Genomic DNA, 23,694 nt, shown 5'->3' with positions numbered 1-23,694 from the left:
GTAGCTAAGGTTAGCCAGAAATTTGTCATACAGACAAGTATAACCCTGAGCTCTTGATCCCTCTTCCTCTACCTCCTAAAGAGTGGAATTAATGGCTTGTGTCACCAAACCTGGCTTGTGTGGGGCTGGTGACAGAACCTAGGGCAGGAATTTGTGCCTTTTAAACAAGCATTTTACCAACTGAGTTGCATTTCTCGCTCCCACATTCTCTGTTAAAGTAAGACCTTTGATGTCTTTATCTGCTTTACCCGAATCATATGGCAAAAGTTCAGGTTCCCCGGCCTTACTCCACAGCAGATGAGCCAGAATATCTTAGGATACTCCATAATTTTAAAAATGTTCCAAATGATTCTTAAGGTGACTCAATTTTGAGGACTCCTTTTATAAACAGAGAGTTATGTAATCTTATGCACATGCATATCATGTGCAGCAAAAATAGGAATGTTTTCTTCTGAAATGATCCTTTCAAATTCTCTGGATTAAACACGTTAGAAATCAAATTTCCACATGGTTGTTAATTTAACAAATAAAAGAAATGCATTTCTTCGTGACCTTCTAGTTAAATTTAACATCAGTTATATAATGAATAATTTCTTTTTATAGATAGAGCCTCTACATATTTGGGGAATACTTATTCCAAACTTATTTGTTGTCTATAAATTTTGTATGTGGCACTTTGTTATCTGGCAGCATATGATGAGGAAATTAGTGTTCAGAGAGATGGACTGATATCCCACAATGCAATGCTATCTTCAGTCTTTTTCAAGCTTTTACTTTGAACATCAGTCAAAGTTTCCTGCCCTAGCAAAGGTTGAAAGCTTTCTTTTATGATAATATGCACTTATATCTATATAAGTATTAAATAGATATGAATATATAACTATAAGGTCAACTAAATTTCAAATGCTTAGAGTAGTTGTTTTGCAGGAGAGAAATGGCTCTATATCAAAACATCTTTTCAGAATGCAAATAATTTTCATAAGAAGAAAAGGTGAAATTATCTTTTAACACAGTTAAGATGATTTTATATGGATTTCCCTTTCATACTAAGTCTTTCAACTGTGTTTCTTCTAACCATCCTGTCTCAAAAACATCCAGTATGAAACAATAGACCATGAATAGAATTTGAGACTTCATTATCATGAACTTCCAGATTTTAAGGAAAGAGCTATGAAGACAGACATTTATATGGTTCTAGTGTAGAAACCAAATTTGTTTTATACAAAAAAAAACTTTAGAAGCAGGCCAATGAATAATAGAGGGTACAGCATGTCATTGCTGATTTTTACATTAATTATGGAAAGTGTTAGACATCTTGTCAAATGATCTTTTTTCTAGTATTTGATTTTTAAATTAATTTTCTCATTCCCCTCATGGTTTTAGTTTTTAGGAGGTAATTTATCAAAAACCAGTCTGGTATATTTGATGGTTAGTATAATTGATTCTCAGGGAAAAATGATCTAATTTAATAAACTCATTGAAACTGTATAAGCCTCCAAAGAATGCACATAGTATTGGAAGGGGTAATTTTGTATATAGATAAGGATGTTCATTGAATTGAAGTTAGTACAGTACCCTGTAATCTGATTCATGTACAACTCAACTACATTGCTTCATTTGGCCTGTAGAAAACTTTTAAACAGGGATTGGGAGATGGCTCAATAAGGGAAATAATTGCTGTGCAAACATAAAGACACAAGTTCAAGCTCCAGAATGCAAAAAAAAAAAAAAAAATCAAAATCAAAGCTGGGCATGATGCTGCTCACTCGTCTGGGAAGACAGAGACAGGTATATACCTGGGGATCCCTGACCATCAAGCTTAGTACAGCTAATAAATATCAGGCCATGTGAGAGATTCCCACTCCTAGTCAAGAAGCTATTTGAAATTGATACCTGCTGGGAAGGGGATAGTTGGTGTTCTCCAGTAGAGTGTCAGTCGACATAGCAACTACACTGCAGGGTAGGACCATTGCCAAGGAGTAGTTGGCCTACACAAAATGCACTCTGCGGTGTGTGTGTGTAATTTTCATTTTTCTTTGTTGCTTTTTGTCTCATTGGGTTTTTTTGTTTTTATGTTTTGGTTTTGTGGTTGTTGATGGAGGAGGGGAGAGGACATGAAGTTGATTGGTGGAGACATTGGGAAGTCCTGGGAGGAACTGGGGGAAAGAAAAGAATATGATCAAAAATGTTTGAAAAAATATTTAAATAAAATGTATCTAATATTTATGCTCTGGTCTTAAAATCAGAGTGAAAAGACTAACAGAGAACATTTTTTTCTGGAACTTGCATTTCCTGATCTTTTTAAAACTTGATTTATGATGTCCTTGTTAGTTGATTGTCTCCTAACTTGGTAACATTGTATTTTATGAATAATAGTTCATGCTGAACCTTGAAAATTAGTGAAAAAGTTAATGTGGTAGCAATTGTTGCTAGCAGAAGGCAGATCAGTGTGACCGGTACTCTGATTTGATTCTAAATAGCACACCTTCAGCTGTTTAAAGTTGAATCTTTCTACTTGCCTTAACTAGGAGCTGAGTTTGCTTTTTCCTGTAGCTCTGAACAATCAGGCAGGAGCTAAATGGCTTCAGCTGAAGATCCTGACAATAGACATCATAAGATAAATATGGCATTAAAGCATGGGGCTGGAGTGGCTTCCCTACATAAACTGAGGGGCATGGAAGCATCTTTGTTCTATAATACCACAGGTGTATCTCTAGAATTTTGACAGCCTCTTCATGTTGCCATTAGTTTTTTTTTTGTCTGATGTCAAGTTCCATTTAAACATGAGAGCATTACTAGAATCATATAGGCATTGATAAAATGCTTTTCTTGCATGCATTAGGCCACAGGTTTAATGCCCAGCACCACAAAAAAAAAAAAAGCACCACCACACACCGTGAGAAAGATAATACAATTTTCCCTATTTTGTTTGTTGAGATAGTTTTACTATATAACACATGATGGCCTGAAATTTACTATGTATCTGAGTTTGGTTTATTTTATATTATTTTAATTTTGAGACAGTGTCTAATATAGTCCAAGGCTATTTTCAAATTTCTTAAGTTGCAGGTAGTTTTGAACCGCTGATCTTCCTGCCCCATTTTCCTCATGACTGGGATTATAAGTGTGACCTAAAATGTCTGGTAAAATAATGTATTAATAATGATTATCTATGCCATCTAGAAAGTTTATGTTTTAAATTAAGCTTGTAGGAAAACCAAAACTTGTGGTGTGGCAACTTAAAAACATACTTGCATTAATTAATGGTTAGGATATCCATTGCTCATCTCATTGTTGGTAAGGATTTTAGCATGATTTTCCTTCCAATATCAAAGGTAGGGTACTTTACTAAGAAAAGTATTTATTTATTTTGAAATACTGTACATTCAGTAACACTCTCTGCCATCTGCTTAGTGTTGAAGACCTCATGGTAGATGATATGCAACTGGTGTGTGTGTTCAGAAAGAGATGAAAAGAGTTTAAAGTGGGGTCAGGGTTGGTTTCTACATTTGCTGCTCTCTCAGGAAATATCTTCCCCACAACACCTTATCGGCTCCTATGAGATAGCATGAATCTATTACTGAAAGTTGAGTTCTAAGTGACACTACAGTAGACTGCTCCACTGGGGACAGGGGAACCTTTAGAAAATAAATTATATCCAAGACAGAGTGTCTTTTCTTTTGTTCTTCAAAGCTGTGATAGTCTCTAAACTTTACTTGGTTTTGATAATGTTAAAATTGATGAGGGATATGAATTAGATATTTTATAAGATACCCCACAATTGGAATGTATTATGACTAGTCTCAGAGTTTGGAGGAAGAAGTTCACTGCGGGAAAATGTGACTTTCATCACACAATTTAAAAAGTATTGACCACACATTTGATTTATCACTAATGATATTAACTATAACTATCTGATGAATGTTCTCATCTGTAAATCCATTGTCTTTTCCTCTGACCTTACTCTAAATGGCCCACATGTAAAGACTGGAAAATTTGTTTAAATGCCTTGAACACACAAAATCTTCATAAAGTATCTCAAATTCTTATCCATGAAAGATTTATCTCTTTTCTCTCATTTGTATACAGAATGTCTTATGTATATTAAGAAGAACTTGTGGTTATTTTACATTTGGGGTAGTACTTTATTCAAAGTTTGTTGTGTTATTCAATTGTTTTTCCTCTTTTGCTATGAGTACAGATAGTGAGAACCAGTATACATAGTGAAAAATGAACAGAGTAAAACAGATACAAGGTCAGAAAATTATGAGATGTAAGAGCCATAGAGCAAAAATGCTAACAATTTTAATTGGTTCTCATGTTTCTCACTTCCTGAACCACATGAGATTGGACTATATCTCTGCCCTTGGGGGCTAAGAAGAAGAAAGGCATTTTATATAATAAAATCCCTCTGTAGTGTTAGCATGAGAACACATTACACGTTAAGAAAATCACCCTAGTATAAAATTTCTCTTCTGGAACATAAATATCATGTAGGATTGCAAATACACCCAGCGACTCCAGAAGGCAATGAGGAGAAGTATCAAAAAGCTAAAAGCTAAAAATAAATCTATCATGTAACCTACCTATAATACACCTTAGCATATGACAAAGGGACTCAGTATCATATGCCACAGATATATTCATTGCTCATCCATGTTTATTGCTGCTCTATTCACAATAGTTAGGTAATGGAAACAACCTAAATGTTCTTTAATTGACAAATGGATAATGAAAATGTACCTATGTTCTATAGAATACTATCCATCTTAAAAGAAAAACAGAATCATGAAATTTACAGGCAAATATATATATATAAGATCATATTGTGTGAGTTTACTCAGACCCAGAAAGACAAACATCTCATGTTTTCTCTCATTGGAAACTCTTAACTCCAAATCTTTATATGTGGATATATATTACATAGTAATGGCTTAGCAAATGCTTTATCTCTATCCATGACACTCTCTCTCTCTCTCTCTCTCTCTCTCTCTCTCTCTCTCACACACACACACACACACACACACACACACACACACACACATATGTATGTTAAAAAAACTTTTAAAAAATTGCTGGGAGTGGTGGAGTATGCCTTTAACCCCAGCAGCTGGGAGGCAGAGGCAGGCGGATCTCCATGAGTTTGAGGTCAGCGAGTTCTAGAGAATGAGATGAAGGTCAGCCGGGGCTGATACACAGAGAAAGCCTGTCTCAAAAAAAAAAAAAAAAAACTAAGAAAACAAAACAATCAAACGCAGCTTTGGGGTCAGAGAGATAGCTCAAGCCATAAAGAACTTACCACATAAACAGAAGGACCTGAGTTTCAATCCCTAGCATCCATGGAAAAAACTAGGTCCAGTGTTGTGTGCCTGTAATCTCAGTGCCGTGCAGGCAGTGACAAGAGTGTTTTGTTGACCATCTGGTGTAGCTAAATCCATGAGATCTAAATTCTGTGGGAGACCCTGTGGTAGAGAAAGTGTATATTTTTAATGGAAAAAATAAATAAATAAACAAACAAAAAGCAAAGTTCACTAAAAATAATAAAAAATATGGTAGAGAAAGACTGGCTTCTACATGTGTGCACATATAAGTACATGACCACACACAGATATTAGATAATAGAAAAAAATCCTTCAATCTGATCAGCTATGATTGATTTATTGGTTTCTCTATTAAATTACTTTTCTTGTATTTGAGAAATCTTTGTCAGATTTAAGATTTCTAAATTTTGATTTTTTTGTTTTCTTTTTGAGACAGGGTATCTTTATCATTAGGCCTGGCTTCTCCTAGTTTTTGTTTTGAGACAAGGTTTCTCTGTATAGCTCTGGCTGTCTTGGAACTTACTCTGTAGACCAGGCTGGCCTCGTACTCACAGAGATCTACTTGCCACTGCCACCCAAGTGCTGGGATTAAAGGTGTGCACCACTATCACCCAGTTTTTTTGAAAATTTTAAAATAAGTTTTTTCTTGTATTTTGGCCAATGCCATTTTCTACACATTTTTATTCAATAGAGAAAAAAATAAAGGAAAAATGTTTGTTCTTTGTTTTTTATTATTCAACATTTTTTATTCAATTCACATACAAATCACAGTTTTCCCTCCCTCCTCTCTTCCTGTTCCATCCCCTTGCCTCCCTTCTATCCCCACAATCCACTCGTCCTCCAACTCTATTCAGATGGGGTAAGGCCTCCCATGGGAATAAGCAAAGCTTGGGATATCAAGTTGAGGCAGAATCAAGCTCCTCCCTCCTGCATGAAGGATGAACAAGAATAGGTTCTAAATGGCCAGCTCATATATCAAGGATAGGTCCTGATCCCACTGCTAGGGGCCCCCACAAAAGACCAAGTTACACAACTTTCATCCACATGCAGAGGGCCTAGGTCATTCCCAGGCCACTTCCCTAGCTGTCGATCCAGAGTCTGTGAGTTCCCACAAGCTCAGGTCAGGTGTCTCTGTGAGTTTCCAGATCATGATCTTTCCCCGCTTGCTCATAAAATCCCTACACCGTCTCTTCAAATGGACTCCCAGAGCTCAATCCAGTGCTTGGCTGTGGATTTCTGCATCTACTTCCATTAGGTGCTGGACGAAGACTCTAAGGTGTTAATTAGGGTAGTTATCAATATAGGAGAAGGCTAGTTCAGGCACCCTCTCTACTATTGCTAAGAGTCTTAAGTTGGGATCATCCTTGTGGGTTTCTGGGACTTTCCCTGGCACCAGGTTTCTCTCTAACCCCATAATGGCCCCCCTCTCAAGATATCTCTTTCATTACTCTCTCCATTCATGCCATCCCCAATGCAGCCATACTGATCCCTCATGTTCCCATCCCACCATCCTCTCCCCTCTACTCCACTCACAGTTTACCCAGAACATCTCATCTCTTTCCTCTTCCCAGAGATCCATGTGTCTCCTTGTTGCCTAGCTTCCTGAGGTTGAGGACTGTAGTCTGGTTATCCTTTACTTTACATCTAGTATCCATTTATGAGTGAGAACATATTGTGTTGGCCTTTCTGAGCCCAGGTTACTTCACTCAGGATATTTTTTCTAGTTCCATCCATTGGTCTGCAAATTTCATGATGGCATTGTTTTCCCCCCTCTGGGTAATACTCCACTGTGTAGCTATACAACATTTTCTTTATGCATTCTTTGGTTGAGGGGCATCTAGGTTGTTTCCAAGTTCTCGCTCTTACAAATAATGTTGCTATGAAAATAGTTGAGCAAGTGTCCAAGACAAGAACTCTTCTTATTCTTTGGTTTTTATGTTTTGCATGCCTCCAATTTTTAGTACATTTTTATAAGAATATTCCTCTCAGAAACACAGCTTGCTCCAATACTGAGGGGACTTAAGAGGTGAGTGAACAGCCACAAGGCAGGACACCGTACTCTCTAGGGCCTCCCCAGTGGGACAAAACCCTGAGCCCCTTCCCCAGCTCCCTTGTCTTTTCTATCCAGCCAACAGGAAGTTTTCTGTGGCTAGGATCCCCCCCAAACCCAAACCCCTCCAGCTGCCATCCAAACCTACCTATCTTTCTGCAACCTCAGTAGAACTCTGGAACACACATTTCTCCAATACTGAGGAGACTTAAGAGGGACCAAGAGCTTGCTACAACACTGAGGTGAATAAGAGAGAACACCAAGAGAGCAAACCAAGAGAGAAGACCATGAGAGCAGGCATATAGAGACTTCAAAGGCTTTCTGAGACAGACATTGGCAATACAGAGCAGACCAAGAAAAACTCCCAAACACTCAGACAGTCACAGCAAGGTTTGGACCAAGATACAAAGACACTGCCAGCCTTATTTGAAGGAAGAGATAGGTAGGCACCAATGCAAGAATCCCTCCGGCAATCTAAAAAGCAACTTGGGAAAATATCTTCACCAACCACAAATCAGACAAAGGACTGATCTCCAAAATATAGAAAGATCTCAATAAATTAGACAGTAAAATTCTAAATAACCCAATTAAAAATGAGGTAATGAACTAAACAGAATTCTAAACAGAAAAATTTCAAATGACCAAAAGATATTAAGGAAATGTTCAACTTCCTTAGCTATCAGGGAAATGCAAAATCAAAACAATTCTGAGATACCATCTTACACCTGTGAGAATGGCTAAGATCGAAAACACTAATGATAGCTTATGCTGGAGAGGATGTGGAGTAAGGGGAACACTCATCCATTGCTGGTGGGAATGCAAACTTGTGCAACCACTTTGGAAATCAGTGTGGCAGTTTCTCAGAAAATTGGGAATCAACCTACCTCAGGATCCAGCAAATACCACTCTTGGGCATATACCCAGAAGATGCTCAATCATTACTACAAAAGCATTTGTTCAACTATGTTTATAGCAGTATTATTTGTAATAGCCACAACCTGGAAAAAAAACTAGATGGCCCTCAATGGAAGAATGGATAAAGAAAAGGTGCCACATTTACACACTAGGATACTACTCACCGGTAAAAAAAAATGACCTCTTGGATTTTACATGCAAATGGATGGTATTAAACACTATCCTGAGTGAGGTGACCCAGACCCAAAAAGATGAATATGGTATGTATTCACTCATAAGCGGATACTAGCTATAATCAAAGGACATTGAGCCTATAGTTCATGATCCTAGAGAAGCTAAGTAATAAGGTGAATCCAAAGAAAAATATATAGAGACACACATGGAAATTGTAAATAGACAGGATTGAGTGGCAGGGTTGGGAGCATGGAGGTTTGGGGAGAGGGAAGGGTAGGAGGAGAAGAGAAGGAGAGAGGGGGAGGGTAGAGGAGAACTTGAGGAAATGGGATGGTCAAGATGTAGGAAGGACAGAGAAGAGAGCAAGGAGAGATATATCTTGATTGAGGGAGCCATTATAGGGTTAGCAGAAACTGGGCTCTAGAGAAACTTGCAGGAATCCAAAAGGATGATGCCACTTAGGACCCTAGATAATTGAGGAGAGGGGGCCCAATCTTGACTTGCCCTGTGGTCAGACTATCTTAAATATCACCATAGAGCCTTCATCCAGCAACTGATGGAGACAGAGGCAGAGACACACATCAGAGCACTGGACTGAGCTCTCAAAGTCCAGAAGAAGAGTGGAAGGAATGAGAATATGAGCAAGGAGGTCAAGACCATGATGGGTTCACCCAGTGAAACAGTTTTCCTGAGCTAATGGGAGCTCACCAATTCCACCTGGACAGGGAATGAATAGTTTTTCTGAATGTGGTTGACAGTTGCATGGCTGGGACAGACTGTGGGGCCACTAGCAGGGGCACCAGGATTTATCCCTACTGCATGTACTGGCTTTTTTGGATCTTATTCTCTTTGGATGTATACCTAGCTCAGCCTAGATGTAGTAAGGAGGACCTTGGACCTTGAACAAGGCAATGTACCTTACCCTCTCTGAGGATTGGATAGGGGGTGTTGTAGGAGGGTCTGTGGAGGGAATGGGAGGAGGGGAGGGAGTGGGGACTGGAATTGGTATTTTTTTTTAAATCTAATAAATAGAAAAGACTATTGCTCTCACATGAATTAGCTTAGCATTTTTTTTTAGAAATCAGTTAATTGGAGATCTCTGAGTTCTTTTTCTAGAATATGTTCTATTGCATTGATCTTTATAAATGTAGTCTGATGCATACTAAGTTACCTCAATTATATCTTTAGAGTAAGTTCTGAAATCCAGGAGCAACTTCTATGATTTTGTTTTTGTTTCAAAGTTGCATATATAATTAATACATGAGGAAAGGACACACTAAGGTAATTATCTAGAAAATTCTGATGATCTTCATTATTTGGTCTCTGCTAAAAGCCACTGCTTAGTAATTTTCCTAATGAAAAGATGAATATGTATTCTTTGTAGGACAAAGATAATGAATAGTATCCTCCTGATTGGGATCTTAAGATACTTAATTCTAATTGCACCAGGTCATGGTTAAGAAATTGAGTAAGCTCCTACACCTAACTAAGAAGTATTTGTAGTCAGTACCTGTTTGGAGGGTATATCAGTTTTTTTTTCAATGGACAGTCAGTGGGTATGTCAACCACAGTCCAGAAGTATTTGGCCAACAAAAAACAGACTCCATGTTTTCCTCTGTGCTTGCTTTTTGTTTTGCGCTGTTTTTTTTTTTTTTTAAATTATTGCTTTTCCTTTTCTTTAATTTGTCTCTTTTTTAAAATTTCTTTTGCTGTTTTACTTAGTTTTATTTTTTGAGAGATAAAGAGTTTAAGAAGGTGATAGAGCACTGAGTTGGGTGGGTAGAGAGGTGGAGAGGATCTAGGAAGAGTGGGAGGGTGGGAGAGACTATGATTAAAATATGTCATGTGAAAACATTAAAACAGAAGTTAAGTCAGAGAATTTTTCTGATGTTAACATTATATTATTCTATTTTTGTTAGTTTCAGTAGTGATTCCAGCTTTCTGTTTTAAAGATTCTGACTGATGTGACTCCATTGGCTACTAATAAACAGCTATACTGCACCATTCCCTAACTCTTCTCAATATGAAAAGCAACCTTAATCTTATGGCTATACAAGCATAAAAGCAACCAGCTGCCATTTGTATAATTCATTCAATCAAGTGACTATTTTTTTATGACATCCAATGACCAGTTTGACTTTCACTAAATTGACTGGTTGGATGGTACTTTGAGGAGCATTAACTTGTCATCATCACCATTACCGTGAAATAGTATTTATTAAGCTTCTACAGTCACAAGCGATAGAGAGTTAGCCAAATAATTGTAGACTCTGCCCTTTAGGAGTTTATGATCTGGAAACTCAACACTCAGATGAGCTGGATGCCATTTATCTGAATACTGCTTTAGGATTTTGAGATAAGCTACTAAATGGTTTTAAAAGTTCAATTTTTCTTGTCCAAGTACCAAACTAGAAAGTAAAGTAGTGTACATGTTGCATGGATACGAGTGATCTTCTTGGTTTCAGTTGGTGTTATACAGGATGAATCTAAACTACACATTTCCTTTTCTCTCAAAATATTGAAACAGCACTCTGAAGAGAGAAAATTACATGTTTGAGTTTATCACAAATTAGTCCTTCAGGAATCTGGGTGCTGGTATTATTAACAGCAGGGAAAATGGAAACTTAATTTCACTTCAAAATAATTGTACTCTACTCCAACTTTGCCAGTCCTGTGGAGGAGGACTTGGTAACTTCATTAATGCTTATGTATCACAATTTACTCACCTTTAAATGGAGAAAACAGTAAGTATGCTCTACCTTCATGATATTTGTAACTTGTGTCCAAATCCTGCCCTGAAGAGTGAGCTGAAAGCTAATTTCTATAAGAACCATCATGAATGTTTATAACTAAATAGAGTGGTCAGTCTTTTTGAAGAAAAATAATCATGTGAATAAAATACAGCTCTAATTTATGGAGAATAGTTATCGATTGTAATAGTTTTATCTAGTAAAATTTTTCCGTGTCTTCCATGGGATTCATTTTGCATCATAGTTTCATTTTTATACAAATGAACTACATTTAATCGAAAGTTCATCTGCTATGAGATCCATTTTAAAATTAAAAATATATTTATTTAAGTGTGTGTGTGTGTATTCTCATGAACATATGTGCATGTAAGGAATAATGTACACATGGAGGTTAGTGGACAGAATGCAGAGTTCAGTTCTCTTCTTTTGCCATGTGGATTCCAGGGATCACAAAAATCAAAATTAAACTCAGATTCTTAGGCTTGGATATAAGCTCCTTTACCTGCTGATTCATCTTGTCATCCTGGCAACTTCCTGGGTTTAGAGGAAAGAGAGAGTATAACATTTGAGATGCTTCTAAGAAACAGTATTATTCTGCCTCTTCATATGTAATATCAGAATTCTTTAAGATTATAATTACCCATGTTACTGCAATGAATAGAGGTAGATACTGTCATAGCATAAGACAAGTCTATGAACTGCAAAGAGATACTGGTGTTTTTGAATTTGTGGAGGGAAGGAATTTACTTCATAGGTGTGGTTAAGACTGCACCTACACTGTTGGGTATTGTCTCCATGCAATCTGCTATACTGGAGTTACCAACTACTCAATAGACAAGGCAGCAGAATAAGAGAACTTAGTTAAGTCAGGACTTAGACTTGATTTGGGAAGAAGCACACCACAATGTATCTGACTCCAAAACACAGTCAGATTTGCACTTCAATAAGTCAACCAGATGTTCTCTTAGGGGACGGCACCCTTCTTCCTGGTCTAATCAGAAGAAACAGCAGCAATGGCCAGAGACCGTTTTAGAAGTTCATCTTGAGCAGTTCCCATTTCCCATTTCAGTGATTCTAGCCAATCACAGATATCCAGCTGCATTCGGTATCCTATTTAGAAACCTTATCAGCCAGCTATCTTCTGATTATATGTGTGCTATAAAATTACCTTTTCTCATGCTTTCTACTTGTTAGCCATCTATAGTATTTTAACTTTTCTCCACTTAAATGATTTACTGAGTATTTCCTTGGAGAAATAAAAATGCTCTTTATACTCTGTAGGGAAAATATAAGGGCTTACTGTATTGTTTGCTTGAGGTCCAATGATATTCAACAATTTCAGCAATATCCACATGTGCTCATGATGAGCTGGACCTTTTATGTTTAGTTTCAGTGCTTCAATGTAAAGTATGACTGAAAACACACACAAGGTAAATGAAATCTGGAAAAAAGACAGAGAAATATATTCACTTGATGAGGAAAGTTATAAGATGTTATAAGTTTCAGGCACTATAAATGCTTAATTATGTTTAAATTGAGTAAGACAATGATTAGAAATTTCTTAGCACCTATGTAAATGATAAACACAAATTACTTACAGTATCTTGAATGCAAAAAAGAAAATACATGTCTGATTTGGTTTGGAGTAAAAGAGAAACATTTAGGTTTTAAAGCATTTCATGAGTTAACACCTGAAGAGTTTTATTCTCAGAGGAAAAGAGGTAGAAATTATGCAAATGCAATATGAGTTCTAAATTGACTTGTTAAATAAACTGGTATGATCTCAAATTTCCATGATATTTGAGATAAGTTAATAAAATTATCCTTATCTAATGGCATAATAGCTAAATCCTAAGGCCTTTAATTGTCAAAAATCAAACGATTTTCCCTCAGGCCGATATGTGCAAGATTAAAAAACAAATCATTGTTCATCTTCCAATGAAGCATATTAAAATGGAAGAATGAAGCCTGCAATTTGCATGCCCTGATTACTCATAATAGGAGAGAACACTGTATATTTTAATATATAATTAAATTCAACAAATAAAGAAATACATATTCCCTTTCTGGTGAAAAAAATAGTTTCTAAAAATACACCAGATTGTATCCACCTTGAGAAATGGAATGAGAGCTTGATTTGCAGTCATTGATATGATTTGGTGGAAGGCTTATGCAGGGAGTATTACTTGTTAGAGGAGTATGGATGCTGCCAGAACACACTCGCCTTGTTGTTAGTTATTTATAAAAAAGGAACAATTCTAGACAAATTTCTAGAGCCAAATCGTGTTTTATTTCCACTCTATTGTTGCATATCAGCTGGAAATAGGAAGTTTTAGCAGCATTCTCCATTTTAGAACAAAAACATACTTTTTAACTCTTATAAATCTATTAGTTTTATTTCTTCTTGGAAAGCTATTACCAAGTTTTATATTTGGCAGAAATAAACAGGTAATTTATTCCAGTCCTTAAGGGAATGCCATAATTGATAAAACCTAGAATTTGGTGACTTTGGACTTCAGATAACAGCAGCATGAAATGCTAGCTTCAATCTAACTTGTAAATATTTGACAGATTAAGCAAGCAAAAAGAAGGCAAACAGACCTCTGAAAAAATGTGGTGTTTTATATAGTCAGAGTGGCTCCGACAGCTCGTCACATCCCTTCTAGAGGAATGCTAAGTGAGTAGCACTAAACACAGTGATCAGACAAAACAGTGATTTGAGAAAATATCTGATTTAATTTTCAGAAAGTTATGTTGTACTCTGATTCAAATTACCAGTGTACTTTGAAAGTGTTTAAGGGGAATAAAATTGCCCATAACCATCAGCTAATCAGATCTTTTAGCATGATTTTGAGGCATATTTGATGATTTTGTTAATGTATATGGAAATTGTGGCTGGCAATTTGAAATGAAGTCTGACATTAGAAAGTTCTAAAACTGTAGTTTATCATATTCTGACCTCACTTAGTTACCAACTAAGTGCTTTTTAAATTATTCTGCTTTTGGAAAGGGTATAGTACAAAGCATATTTGTGTGTGTGTGTGTGTGTGTGTGTGTGTGTGTGTGGTAGAGATAAAAAATTGTCAATATGCTGAGTGAGAAAAAAATGTCAAGACTAGCATTTCTATAAGAAAATCCATCTTTTTTTGTACTTTTCTTTCTTTCATGACTTTCAGTATCATGCTGCTTTTGACACAGAAGAGAACAAAGAAACAAAAATGACATCAATAGTTATTGATGCTAATAAGTTACTGAACAGACAAAAGGACTTTCCAGTCTTTCCCTTCATATATGGGCCCGTAAAAAGACATTATAAAAAAGATAAGGAAAAATAATTCATGTTTTCAATAATTTTTCCCCTTCTGACTGGTCTTTTTGTATCAAAGCACTGTGTCAAAACTAGCCTATTTTTCCCCCAACAACGTCCTTACTGTGTGAAGTCAGCATTGTGTAACTAAAAAACATGGATTTTCACAAGCATACAAGTTCAAATTGTACTACTTCACTGTCTTATGCAACTTACTAAACTTTTTTGTTTATTTCTAAAAACAGTTTGTGAATTTATGAGTGAAGATCTTATTATCTCTAATTAGTGGAACTAGTGGGAAATTCTAATGCACATGGACTTCTGTTTCCTTTTTCCTCAATGCAACATATGGTAAGAACATATAATGGATATAGCACTAGTAGCAATCATAACTCCAACTAAGCTATCTCTCAGAGTCTGAGGTATGTATCATATTTAGCAGTATGATGAAATCTTCCCAGGGAAATTGTAAGCCCAGCCTTAGGATTCCTGGCTTAATATAATAGGCCATTACAATGGCTTCCCTTGATATAAGGCATTCTCAACACGGATTCAACTCTTGTGAATCTTAAAACAAAGTTGACCCTTACAAAAAATAGTTTACATTTCCAAAGTAATGCCTGTAAAGTGACTATGCCTAAATACAAGTATAAGAAAAGGGGAAGAATCTCCCCAATGCCCCAAGAATGGTTACTAGATGGAGAATCTAAAATATGGTTATTTGTTCATTGTCTGTATCTGTTCCGTGTCATTGGCAAATTCCTACTGTTTATTTTGTATGTAGAAACTTCCTGAACATGAAGACTCATTTTTAATGAATCAGACTAAAGAAGAGAAGTGGCCCTTGGGGATGAAGAACAGCAAAGACCATTCAAAAACCCTAAACATGAAACTCAGCATTAAGAATTTCAGTTTTGGGACAGGCATAATATCACCTGCCTTTAATCCCAGCACTCGGGAGGCAGAGACAGGAAGATCTCTGTGAGTTCAATGCCAGTTTATTCTAGAGTGAGTTTCAAGACATCTAGGGTTGTTACAGAGAAATCATGTATCAAAAAGAAGGAAGGAAGGAAAGAAAGAAAGAAAGAAAGGAAGGAAGGAAGGAAGGAAGGAAGGAAGGAAGGAAGGAAGGAAGGAAGGAAGAAAGAAAGAAAGAAAGAAAGAAAGAAAGAAAGAAAGAAAGAAAGAAAGAATTTTCATTTCGGTATCTAAATTTTGACTCATCAGATTGAGTTAATTTTAAATAGGAGGCAGTAAGGATTCATTATGAAAACATAAAGCAATAGAATAATGAGGAAAATTGGCTTGGAACTCCATCTTTATGCTTCATAAAATAAGGAAAACACAGCCAGTTAGGCCTTATGGCACAAGCATGTATCCTAACTTATTCCAGAAACAGAGGCAGGAGACCATAAATTCAAGACTACTTTATTGAGAAGCCTAAACCCTGTCTCAAAATAAAAATTTAAATGTTGGGCTGGAGTTTTTTTCTCAGTGGTACAGTACTTGCCTCAATTGAGACTCTGCATTCAATCTATAGTATCTATTGCAAAGGAATAGAAACACAAGAAATGGTTTGTTTCTCTTCCTTTGTTCTAGACATGAATAACCCAAATTGTAAAGCTAAACTCTCCACTACTCCACAGTCTCCAGTGGTCATTCACATATATTGTTTTCCCCTTATTTTTGAAGACATTTAAAATAAAACTATGAAACAACATTTAACGTATGTAAATGTCACTTCAAAATGATTGACATAGGAAACCTTTGAAATAATTTTGTTTCTATAAATCCACTCTGTATGGAAACTCCGCACCTACCTCAGCCTGAAGTATCTAAGGAGAAACAAGTCATAATGTCCAAGAAGATATTAGTAAACAAAACTGCCATTCTTATTAGGATAACATCTCTATGTGGTATCAAAATGGTAAAGGGACGAGACCTTCTATATGCTATATGACTTGGTATCTGGAAATACCTGAGATTTTACATAACCTAGCCACAAAATTCTCTTTCTCATTGTCCTGCAGATTCAATCTCAAAGCTAAATAATCCTCATCACATTAGGAATCANCAATCAAAGACTCGTTGATCTGGATCAAGGCCTATGACTTCTGCTATGCTATCAGTAATGGGTCCTCACTGGGACCCCTCTTAGATATCCTGTTGCTGTACTGTGTAGTGGAGATCCTGAAGTTTTGGATCTGCAGGACAGGCCCCTTCACCTGCCCCAGCAGATCATAGATGGGAGAATGTTGGGGTGGACCAACTCGTAGTCTGGTTCTAGGCCTGGGTAGGTATAAAGTTGTCAGGCCACCAGCTATTCCCCATCTTCACAACAAAGATAAGTTCCCTAGCATTGCTCAGGCTAGTTTACCCTATGTAGCAACAAGCAAGAGACCGGACCTGTTCTATTCCTTTCATGCCCTTGGGGATGGCTCACACACACTTACACAACCAGGGCCAGATCTACTGTGTTGTTCAGGAGAGGTGCAGGGTCCACTTTCCTGAATGCCGCAAGCTGGTGAGGGGCAGGAATAGCTTTCTTGCTCTTATGACCTCAGGGCCAACTCTCCCACCCGCCACAGGCAGTGAGGGGCAATGGGGAAATCATCTCTCCCTCACCCATGCCACCATATGGCAGATAAGTGGCAGGGCCAGATCTCATACACTCATGTTCTCTGGCGACTCAACTGCACCCCTGTTGAGAGTCAGCTCTACTATGCTGCCCAGGTTAGGTTCAGCGTCCATTCTCCCATGATCCTCCCTTGCCACAAGTGACTAGGGGTGAGGAAAAGATGCCCTTTTCCTCACCTATCCCACCACATGTTAGACCAGGGGGGCAGGACCAGCTCCCCCACTCACATACCCTTGGGGCCAGCTCACCCATACCCCTGCAGGGTGTGGAAAATGAAATATATTTTAAATGTTGTCCTTATTCTGGTTTATAAAAAAAAAAGAAACAAGATATGCACCACTATCACCTAGGTTGTCTAATTAGCCAGATTATTTGGGGACAATGACTTTCTTAGCACATACAGTTCTCGGTGCTAAAACTGGAATAGTTCAGGGTTGGTTGCTTGGTAGCCATGAAATATAAACAAGTCCTTCTTTTCTTGAACCAGACTGCAAATAATTTAATGTCCATAACCATATGTTATAGGTATACTTACATGCTTAACCAGCAAGTAGAAGAACTAAAAAGTTTTGGAAAATAAACTACCACATGTCATTTAAAAATTATTATCTAAGGATTGATTGTAATTATAGGTATGTGCCAACATACCTGGCTCCTTCTTTTCTTCTTAAAGCTTAATAATATACTACCATGTATATATAACTATTTGTACAAATATTTTTAGTTTCTTTATTTGTGGATCAATGGACTGTTTGATTTGTTTATATATATTGACTCCTGTGAATAATTCTGCAATAAATATGATATTGAGAATACTTATTTGAGATAGTTATTCTTATTCTTTTGTTAATTTATCCCAAAATAGATTGCTGTGTTACATGATCATTCTGATCTTTTCTATTTCTTAGTTTTTGAAGATATCCCATCCTCTTTCCATAATGTATGTGCCAATGCACATTTCTTACATGACATAATTTCCATCTGTGTATCTGAAATCCTTATTGTACTGATGAGATTCATAGTGTACCACATGGGTCAGATATTGTTGAATACTGAGTTTCTGGTATCCAAAGAGGTTCTTATCCTCAAAAAACCTTGTAGTACATCATGGAAAGTATCAAGTTAGCATTATACAATCCAATATATAGCAAAGGAAACATAGGCACATAGCAGTAACAGTGTGAGGGTGGGAGGAAATGTCAGAAACAAGGAAAATTACAAGATATTAATAAGGTGATAAAATAGGGATTGTTCGGGAAGAATCATGTTGAAATGGTTTTCCAGGAAAGAAGTTTAAAACACACCAAAAGATATGGGACTGTGCCATTAATGTCTAAAAAAATTCTAAGTCTGCTTGTAGTAGTATAGAATAAGTACACAAGTAGGCAGAGTTTTAAAGATCACTTTACAAAGTCTTTGTTAATATGTAACGGTAATTGAAAGCCATGTTTTTCAGCAGCTGAAGAAAGACCTTTATTGGGGTGGGGAAACACACGTGTCCAGCTTGGACACACAAAGACTCACCACAAAGAAGAAGGGGGACTTGAGAAACTGAACTCTCCACTTCAAAAAGTTCCAGATGAAGGACAGAAATGGTTAGAATAAGACACATCCTGGGAACCGGGAAAGTGTTACACTAATGGAAGGAAAATACTGCCTAATACTTTTCATATTATAGTATCAACTATTATCATTTCTGGGGCTGAGGATTTATCTCAGTGGGGAAGTGTTTGCCTGGTGTGTGCAATCCCCTCTACTACAAAAATCAGTTATTACCCCGTGCATCTGAACTTGAGAAATAAGCCGAGTCTCAGTCTCAGTTTTCATTTCTGCTCTTGTTCCTTATTAAAAATACATGCATTTTGAAGTAAATTACAGCTTTTTCATTGTCATTCCCAGGAATCTACCTTGTCTTATACTCTGGAGTTTCTGGCATTATATTAGCTTGATTCCCATTCGTCTCCAAAGCTCTATAGGTGAAATTCGAGCAAGCCATGACTCCATTTGGCTCGTGAATGTAATGACATGATGGCTTTAATACAGAGGTGCTATTTACTTCTCTTACTATCCTGGCTCTTTTTTTGTCTTCATTTAGAATAAAAGCTTTAAAGAGCCTTACTTTAAGTTCCTGGCAGGTTTCATTTCACAGTGGCAATCTAACTATAGGGTGCTTGCTAGTTGCTTGCTGACAGAAACAGGCACAGCTAGGGTCTCCAAATGCAGTAGTTCCTCAAAGGCCTGCTGAGCCTTAACATCCCTCAGGGGACCAAAATAAACTCGGTATTAATATCACCCGCAGGTGTCCTCAGTTCTACAGCTACTATCACCTTGAGTTTTCTAGGTCTATATCTATAGGGGCTTTGGTACCTACAGCAGTTGGCAACTTCTATCCACTTTGTTGTTCACCCAACTACCAACTTGCCCTCAGATTTAGATGGCAACAATAATTATTTGAATGGGCACAGACTTCACTGCCCCATTTATGAGAGTGAGCCAAGAGGACTGCTTTTTTATTTTTACAAAATACATCTTAGCCTTGCATTGTTGTTGTTGTTTGTTGCTAAGACTCTATCATTGATGCATCAGCCTGTATAGGTATTTTTCACACTAAAGTTTATCACCATACTAAATTTCATTCCTCCTCTCTTCTCTCATTTTCTCTTGTCTCTTCAAGTTTTGATCATCCAACAAAGCTGAAAGTCAAGTCCATCTCCATTCCTGTCTATAATCCAGGTGGGCCAACTTCATCAATTTCAATTCTCCTTTTTCTATCTTTTTAATTGAAAATATATTTTGAAGTACAATGTATTCTGTATACAATACCTCCCCAACTCCTCCCAGGGGTTCCCCATTTTCTCACTCACCCACATTCAAACATTTTATTTGTCTCTTTCACTAGGATACAACTTGGCATCTAAAAATAATAGTGGTAAGATAAAATTAGATAAAATATAAACAAAGCAGAATAGGACGAAAATAAACAAAAGAAAAAATGTCAAATAAAAAGCTCAGGAACACATACAGACAGACCATTTTGATACATAGAAATCCCATGAAAACACAAAACAAGGAATCATAATCTATACACAAAGAATGTGTAATGTTTAAAACAAGAAAATAAAAAGCTCTGACAAAGTACTATTATCAGACAAACTTCAAAATTTCTATTGAGTTTGTTTTGTGTTGTCCATCTTCTGCTAGACATGGCACCTGGTGTTAAGTGTGGTTTGTATGCCCAATGATACTTCATTGCCAAAAAATTAATTTTTTCATTTGTGAGCAATTGGAGATCGTTTCTGGGTTAGACATGGTTTCCCTCTCAGTGCTGGGACTCTATCTGTCCCAGGGTTGTGTAGACACTATGCATGCAGCCATGGTCTTTGAGTTCATATGTGCACTGTTCCTACTATTTTTAGAAAGTCTTGTTTCCTTAGTGTCCTTTATTCACTCTGGCTCTTACAATTTTTTCTGTTCCCTCTTCAGTGAGATTCCCTGAGCCATAAGGGATAGAACTAATGGAAACCTCCCATTAAGAACTGAGTGTTCTGAGGTCTCTCATTTTCTGCACATTCTCCAACTTTGGGTCTCTGCATTTATTTCCATCTATTGCAAGAGGAAGATTCTCTTATAATAGCTGATTTATGGGTATTGCAGAATATCATTGGGAGTTGTTCGATTGCTATGTTTCTTTAGCAGAACAGTTGCATTTGGTTTATTATTAGATCGCTGGCTATCAGATCTCAGGTTCTTGACCACCTGAGTAGTGTCAGAGATAAGTTCTGTCTCAGGAAGTAGGCCTTAAAACCAATCAGATATTAGTTGTTAACTCTCACAAGTTGTATACCACTAAAATACTGGCATATCTTGTGGGCAGGTCACCAATATAGATCAAAGGGTTTGTAGTTGGGTTAGTGTTTACCTTTCTCCTAACAACCCTATGGGTTATATTCTATCCAATATATACTGAACCAAGTAGTATATAATAATTCCACTGGTTAGAAGGAAACTGACACCTGTTAATTAATTAACTAATTAATTAATTATGGTTTTTCAAGACAGGGTTTCTCTGTAGTTTTGGATCCTGTCCTGTAACTAGCTCTTGTAGACCAGGCTGGCCTTGAACTCACAGAGATTTTTCTGCCTCTGCCTCCCGAGTGCTGGGATTAAATGTGTGTGCCACCACCACCCAGTGGCACCTGTTATTAAGAGAAAAGATGTGGCATGCTTTGTGCAAGTCCATGGGAGGTCTATCTGTTTCTGAATGGAGAAGGAGGAGGAGCGGATGGAGATGGGGGTAGATAGGAAATGAGAGGGGACAGGAGGATATAAGGGAGAGGAAAGTGGTTGGTATGCAAAATAAATGAAAAAAAGTTATTTAAATAAAAAACAATGAACACTTGGAAGTAAAGATATGTACATAAACGGTTTTACTGTGTGACATCACAGCTTCCACGATGAAATTCTTCTTTTTCTCTTCTTCTCTTGTAAATTTTGTTGTATGTAGTGAAGAGCAGTGGGCTACGTTCCTGCCACCCAGTTCCCAGCTGCCTGGCTAGCTTATGCCCCGAAATAAGAACACACAAACTGTATTCATATAAACACTGCCTGGCCCACTATATCTAGCCCCTTCTTGGCTAACTCTCATATCTTGCTTAACCCATATTTAGTAATCTGTGTAGCACCACGAGGTGGTGTCTTACAAGGAAGGTTCTAGTGTACGTCCTTCTTGGGCTGGAGCTTCATCGCATCTGACACAGAGAGGAGAGGTATGGCAATTGCCTCACTTCCTCCCAGCATTCTGTTCTGTCTACTCCACCCACCTAAGGGCTGGCCTATCAAATGGACCAAGGCAGTTTCTTTATTAACCAATGAGAGTAACACATAGACAGATCATCATTTCCTCCATCATTTCCCCTTTTTCTGTTTAAACTAAAAAGAAAGGCTTTACATAGTAAAATTACATATAACAAAACAATTATCAAGCAAGAATTACAGTTGCGATATTTATATCTATTTTATCTTTTATCATAACTAAGGAAAACAATAACTATGTATCTATTCTTCAACTTCACCAAAGACTCCCAAAGGATATAATATTATCTAAGCAAACAAGAAATAAGCAACTTTCAAAACTCTAGAAATGACAGAGACATCTCGCTGCCTGTACAGTCATCCAAAGTTCCTCTGTACCTTTGGGGCATCAATCTTCAGCCTTCAAGCCCATAGTATGCAGAAACGTTTCCATGAAGCAGGAAATTTCAAAGGCAGTTCAGTCACTATCTGCTGTGTCCTGCAGAATGTCTCGCAGACTCTTTCATGAATCAGGAAACCTGAAAGATCATCTCACCTTTAGGCAAGTTCAGCAGTCCTCTCTCTGCTGGTTCTCTGTGTCCAGTTTATGCAACAGTCCAGGCAAGAGCAGTTTCTTGCCCAAATGGCTAACCAACTCCATAAGGATCCTCTTCGATGCCCATCTTCCTCTTGAAGTAGATTGGTGCTGCCAGGAGCAGATGTGTCTCATTGTCATGAAAAATCCTAAGTTATTAAAACATTAAATGTCATATTCTGTAGTCTTTGAAAGATATGAAGAATGTCTATCTAAAATATATCTATGTACATCTAGAAAATCTAACATGACTACAAACTTGACTATTATAGATGACTATCCATTAACAACCTATATACATTACATTTTTACATAAATTATACAATCACAATACCTTAATCAATATCAGAAATACATATACATATAACAAAATTGACCTTAAAATCCATACCAATGCAAATTATTCATATCTATATCAGTTGTATTTATTTTGAGGGGGAGGCTACAAGGGCACAGGGTGGATACAAAGGGGCAGGGAAACGAATGGTATCAAGATGAACGATTTGAAAGTCACAAAGAATAAATGAGAACTTAAAAATTTTAATTAAATTTTTAAAATCTCACATGTGAGTTGTATTTACTTCATTTCCACCTTCACCAACTCCTCCCATGCCCCCGACTCCCTCTGAAATGTATGGACTTTCATTCTTTATACACACATATGCACGCACATGCATATGCACATGTGCAGGCACACATTCCACACACATTTATAAATGTAACGGGCTGAAATTATCTTGTATTTCTCAAATACATATTTGTTTAGGTTCACTCTTTATGATTGGAAAATCTACCACATGGTTCAACCATGTAGCAAAATATTTTTCTCTCAGCAGCGATTAATTCCCTGTAGCTTTAACTCTAGGGGTAGGGTCTTCTCAGGTTTCCTACATTCAGTTTGACATGCCACTTGGTGCTCTACCCTTTTAGGTACTGTTGGGGCAAGAATATTATTGAGATTTCATGACTATACCTTTCTTGTCAGATATAGAAGACACTATCTTATTGTAGCTATGCCTATCCTCTGGCTCTTCCAATCTTTTCACTTCCTGTCCAAGGGTGTCCCCTGAGCCTTTGATGTAGATGTTGTGTTGTAGATGTATCTCTTTAGAGTTTATCCCACTTTGATCAATTGTTGTCTGCAGTTTGACCA

Source organism: Alexandromys fortis, unplaced genomic scaffold, assembly GCF_014885135.2.
Source record: "Alexandromys fortis isolate MF-2015 unplaced genomic scaffold, M_Fortis_MF-2015_v1.1 scaffold_189, whole genome shotgun sequence".
NCBI lineage: Eukaryota > Metazoa > Chordata > Mammalia > Rodentia > Cricetidae > Alexandromys > Alexandromys fortis.
This window is presented reverse-complemented; position numbering follows the sequence as displayed.